The following is a 6,307-nucleotide window of genomic DNA, read 5'->3' on the forward strand; positions in this document are numbered from 1 at the left end:
TTTTTCCAACATCAGTATAAATGTCAACACAAGGCAGGCAAATGCTGTTATTTGTGAATAATAACAATTTCACAAATGGTTCTACCTCATGAATCTCCTAAAAGCATCTCAGGGGGACTGAGGGTTTTGTGAGCCCACACTGTGAGAACAACTGGTCTAAAAAATTACTGAAGTTTTGTGTCACTCATCCATCCATCCATCCATCCATCCATCCATCCATCCATCCATCCCACCATTTGTTAAGGGCCTATTCTGACTAGACATCACATTAAAATGAATAGTTTCTTCCGCTAAAACAACACAGCTGAGAACAAAACACAAACCTTTAGAATAACTATACTCTAGCAGAGGAGGTGCCTCAAGAGAAAGCCCACAGGTCTGCCTGAGGAAGTCACAGAAGATTCCTTCAAGGAACTTTGGTTTAGGGGCTGAGCTCAACAGGCTCTGTGAAAAGGTCCTGCCTTTCTACTTTAATCCAGAGTTTTTGATTAGCTCTTGAGTTCACAAAGTAGCAACAGACTCTCACAGTCAATATTTCAGTTAAAATTTTTGAACTCTTATTACATTCTTTCATCCCAAGGAAAGGATAAAGAAGAAAGAGGCAACGAGAAGTCTTAATGAACATTCTGTAGCAGCAAGTAAACCCAGAGGAGCTCAGCCACTAGATTTAGTCAAATTGGTCCCTTTCTTGGGCAGAAACATAGAAATAAGAACCTTCCTAGAGGGCAGGAGGCTGAGTGAGCCCCTTTCAAGCCCTACCTGCTTTCCCTTTTCATTGATGGTGGGACTATGGAAATAGTTTTCTTTATTTAAAATTACAGAATAATTAAAATATGTAGTAGAGTAGCAATTAATTGGGGGGGTGGGTCTTTAAGAAACTGGTCAAATTAAATTAAAAAAGAGCATCCTTCCTGAAGTTAGAGTAAGAGGTGAGTTAAGGGGCACGCAGATGAGGTTTTCAGTTTTCTTTCCAAGCTGGTATAAAGGAGCAAAAACAACAAATCACTGAGAAATATAGCTACACTTGGCCTCTGTTCTATCCTGCTTGGGTTAGTAGCAGCACCTGACCCTTTGCTACTCAAGCGAAAACACATATGCTAGACTCTTGCCTCTCTCCCATACTCCCCATTCAACTACTTTAAAAACTCCTACAACTTCTTCCTTCATAACCTCTTTCCTCTGTCTCTTGGGCATTTCCATGCCCTTTTGCTATCACCTTACTTCAGGGCTTCATCTCCTTTCACTTCAAGAATTCCAAATCTCCTTCTCATGCCATTGTAAACACATTTCTAACACTCAAACTGATAATAAGGCTCCCCTACTTAAAATGGTGCAATGATTCCTATGACCTAAGAGAAAAGAAGCAAACTCATTGGCTCAGAAAATGAATCTGGTCCCTGTATAAATGCCCAGCCTCATAGTATATGGTGCCTCCACATACTTTTTGAACAGGTCACATGTCTCTTTCCACCTTAGAGTTCCTTTGCTCACGTGCCTTTGTCTGAAAGGCCCTTCCTCCTCTTAGTCTACCTGGTGAATCTTACTCATCATTCAAGACACAACTTACGTGTTTTCTCTCAATTTGAACAAAACGCTGTCTGTCACCACAACCTGGTATATACCGTTCCATCACAGGACTTATGGCAGAATCCGACTTACTGTTAACAGGTGTCTCTCCCCCACCTAGATTGTAAGATCCTTGAAGTTAGAAATCATTTCTGTATTATTTGCACAGCTTTAGCATATCAGACATCAATTAAATGCCTATCCCCTTCCCTCCCCACAATATTCCCCGGTGAGCCCTGAAGACACAAATGACTAGAAAATTAAAGTCCCTGGATGGTGGATACAAAGAAGAGAGAGAAGCAATCACAGTCATGAGTAAAAGAATGACACTGGTATGGAACACTAGACACTAGAACAAAGACCCTGAGCTCCTGCTGCTGAGGTCCCAAGAGCTCTTAGATCCTGCCCCGCTTCTTCCAAGACCAGGTTATCAGACATTCTTGTTTTTGCTCATCCATTATACTCCCATTTTCTAGACAAAAAAAAAGTTCTTTAGTACTACTATCTTCATCTTTCTATCAGTCAACTATTTTCCCTGCATCGATTCATGAATTTAGGATTATAAGCAGACTGTAGGCTCCTCCTAGGCAAGCTCCTATCTTAAATTTCAAGGAGAGAGATAGGGCATTTTTCTATATATTCACTAGGTACTTAATTTTTATAATTACAAGGAAAAAACTAAGACCCTAGCTCCAACAAACAAGCAAATAAGCAACCTGTTCTGAATAACTTTTAACAATTTCCCACTTGATAAATGAGTACATATCTGACTAGTAACTTCATCAACTTTACAGGGCCATAAACTACTGTACTTTTTAAAGCTGATTTTTTGAACAACTGGATCTCATACCAAAGTCTCTTCTAGGACCAGGATTGCTCTGCCAGGCTTGGGAAATAGCCCTCGGATGCTATAAGTTCTCAACACCAATACATCAGACTTGAGAACCTGGAGGGGAAAAATAGGTTATACTTGTGTCTGGAAACTTCTTCCCAAATATCTTCCTGTGTATACAAATGCACATAAAGACATACAAATTTACATAAATAGTATGATACCAGACATCTGTTTTGCCGCATGCAATATAACATCTTTCCATATTAATAACAGTAGCTCCTCAGTGTTTATTTACTATTGTATTGCATTCTTATACATTAAGGCCTTGACATCATTATTATTTATTAACTAAGTTATGAAGTGTCTTTCTTTTGCCTACTTCTGACTGGGTTGTTTAGTTTCTTTTTAAAAATCAGTTGATAGGAGTTCTCCATAGATTCATGAGCCCTTTGTCAAATATGTGCTAATGGTGTCTTTCGATGAGAAGTGTTAAATTTTGATAAAGCCCATTTATCACTTTTTTTCGTTTATGATTAGTGTTGTGTTATAAGAAATCATTGCCAGGGCACCTGGGTGGCTCAGTTGGTTAAGCATCAGACTTTTGATTTTGGCTCATGTCATGATCTCAGGGTTGTGAGATTGAGCCCCGGGTCGGGCTCGACAGTGGACATGGAGCCTGCTTAAGATTCTCTCTTCCCTCTCCCTCTGCCCTTCTCCCCACCCTCCAAAAAAAAAAATAATAATTTTTTAAAAATAATTGCCTTGGGTGTGGGGAAATAGGGAAAAACTGGAAACATCTGACACTTTCATATGTCAATTATACCTCTACAAAGCTGAAATTTTAAAAAAATTGTTGCCTACTCCCAAGTCATGAAAACTTTCTCCTTTATTTTCTCCTATAGGGGTGTGTGTGTGTGTGTGTGTGTGTGTGTGTGTGTGTAATGTATGTATATTTATTATTAGGGGTCAGATAATCAAGTGGCAAAAATAATCTTCTGGACAAATGACTTTTATTTAAAACGTCATTAAAATGCAGTTCATTTACAAATTCAACTTTCTTTATAAAAGTAAAGCGTGGTCATTTTAGAAAATTTATAAGGTAAACATTATTTTTACTATAATTTTAAGAGTTATTCTTTGTTACTACTGTTAAAATTTTATAATTATAAAATTGCATCTTTTGCTTTTGGCAAACCATAGAAAGTGAAGTTTTAGGTGTTGACAAATAGCACTGCATTTAGTTGGAGCTAAAATTTAAAGTGGAAATATAATTGTCTTCTTTAAATGTATGTCTACAATGTCTCATGTTATGCTCCTTACTGTTATCTATCTATCTACAATGGCTATGATCCGTGATAAGTCTAGAAGGAAACTGACTTTGTCCGTTGAGTACTTGCTATTTGCTGAGCATTGAGCTAGATGCCTCTATTACAAAAATCTCAATCTTCATGACAACTCTTCAAAAGAATCCTCATTTTCCCTCCATTTTATAGATGAGGAAACCAAGACTCAATGAGGTTAAATATATCCCAAAATCTATAGCTAGGAAGGGACAGAGGTGGGGCTGTTTGAATTCAAAACCCAAGCTCTTTTCTTTATATACTACTATTCTGTGGGAAAAAATGGTTGATAAACAAAGACAAATTGTATATCTTAGGACATTCATTGGTAAGTTTCTTTTCAATAATGAAAGAAGTAACATGTTTTTCTGAATACCTTGCTCAAGACTATGGCAAACACTATAAAGGACAGTTAAGAATGTCCCCTGGGGCACCTGGGTGGCTCAGTCCTTAAGCATCTGCCTTCAGCTTGGGGCTCGATCCCAGGGTCTTGGGATCAAGCCCCACATCGGGCTCCCTGCTCCACTGGGAAGCCTGCTTCTTCCTCTCCCACTCTCCCTGCTTGTACTCCCTCTCTCGCTGGCTGTCTCTGTCAAATAAATAAATAAAATCTTTAAAAAAAAAAAAAAAGATGTCCCCTTACCATGACGGACTTTATATAACCTAGTTGAGCAGATAAAACTAACACGTATGATATAATTAGTGAACAATATCAAATAGTTAAAATTAACTGTTGAAGTAAGATCTGGACACCATTGTTGTTATGGGCATTTTTGAAATGATGACTGTGCTGAAGGTCATTGAGGTGATGTTTGGAGGGGCTACATTATGAAGGATCTTGAAAGAATAAAATTTAATAAAGTGGCATTTAAGAGACCCCTGGAGCTTTCTGATTTGGCAAGAGGTGCTTACAAAAGTTTTCTTCAACAGAAATACTCAGGGCATCTCTGAGTAGAATGTGAATAATGAAGTCATGAAGAACTTTTTAAAATTCCGGCAGTAAAACAAGGGCCTGAACTAAGGGGGTGCTGGTGAAAAACTTGAAAATCAAATGATATGTTACTAGGGTTAAAATTCTGCTCTCCAGTAGTATTGTACTTACTATATATAAAATACTATGACTGAAACAAAAAATATAAAAAACATATATAGTTGTCAGCATGCTCCCAACAATATGGAAATTCTAGATTCATCTAATTCAATCTATATTGTTTCCAGTAAATGGATTTTATTCTTATGAGAAAGCTGCTAACTTCTGTGAAAATTAAAACATTTTTAAAGCCCTTTTACCCTTACTTAGTCTCTGAAATAACCAGTTCTCCAGGAAAAAAGAAAGAGGGTGCCATAAATTTGTGGAATCTCTGTAATGCAAGGCCAACCGAAATGTGATTTATATCTGTATCACATGTAATGTGATCACAGGTTATGACATATAAATTCTTCCAATTATCTTCAGTATATCAAAATTATATTTTATAAAGGGGTTTAAAGCATAATTTTCCTAAATTATTATTAGACCAGGCCCATTGAAATCTCTTCTTTCCAAATCTTTTAAGTACATATAGTATCATAAGGATATAGGCCTAATAAAGTAAGCACTAAGTGTTTTTTGATTAGGTGAATTAGAGCATAAATCAATCATCACAATTTATATGGTAATTAATTCAGACCAAAGCAGAGGATTATGAAACCAAAACATGAAATAATTTAGAAGAGTCTTCTCAGAGATTAACTTTGATTCCAATGGCTTGTTTAAATTCATGATTTTGTGGTTCCAAGATGTCATAGAAAACTTGTTTTTTGTCGAAATGGTCTCTAATGCAAAATAAATCTTCAATGGAATAGTTATCGTTTTTCCCAGTCCAAATAGTCAGGCTGTACCTGCATTAAAATAAAACAGAATTTTATAGTCAAAAGTAAAAGATAAGAAACAGTGATGAGGAATTCCAATAAGCCTATAAAAATAGTTACTCTCATTTATCTTTAACCCAAATTCACACAGACAAAAAAATTAATTAGCAGTGCTGGAACATATAGTTCCTGTTTCATTCCTTCATGAACATCAAAATCACATTGCTATCATCTAAATTAGGTAACTGCTATATCTGAATTACAGGAATGTGAAATGGCTTTGGAAACCCAGACTGGTAACACTGAAAATGGGCCAAATTTTGGACAAAAAAACTGAAAAGATCGTATTGCTGATTAAGGAATCTGTTCCCTACACAAAACCTACAGCTATAACTTGGGTTTTTTTCAGTAGGCTGGGTTGAGTCAAAGGCATGACTGCAGGGTCTGTGAAGAGACACAAATGTCACCGGCATTACCAACATTCATATTCCCTTACAAGTGGTCCCACTTTCCCTTCTGGGGGGGGGGGGTTGTATGAGATATAAGAATGCCAAGAGATGTCACTAAGGATGCCAAACAGAATAAATTTAGATCCATTTCTGGGTGTTAAAAAAACAATAATAATATATGCAGATTTATTATGGATGTTAAAAATATACTCAGAATTTTAATGTTATTTAAATTGTATATTTTTATTTCTTCCAGTAGACATTAC

The 6,307-nt window shown here is 36.6% G+C and overlaps 1 long non-coding RNA gene across 1 annotated transcript; it reads right to left on the reverse strand.

Annotated features, from left to right (window-relative positions):
* Positions 1 to 1,890: 1,890 nt before the first annotated feature.
* On the reverse strand, positions 1,891 to 5,690 carry LOC121100700. The gene is made up of 3 exons (XR_005832456.1): positions 5,475 to 5,690; positions 2,417 to 2,512; positions 1,891 to 2,038 (listed from the first exon to the last, which is right to left on the reverse strand). It is a non-coding gene; the product is annotated as an uncharacterized LOC121100700 (long non-coding RNA).
* Positions 5,691 to 6,307: the final 617 nt, after the last annotated feature.

This window comes from Ursus maritimus, unplaced genomic scaffold, assembly GCF_017311325.1.
Source record: "Ursus maritimus isolate PB19 unplaced genomic scaffold, ASM1731132v1 scaffold_5, whole genome shotgun sequence".
Taxonomy (NCBI): domain Eukaryota; kingdom Metazoa; phylum Chordata; class Mammalia; order Carnivora; family Ursidae; genus Ursus; species Ursus maritimus.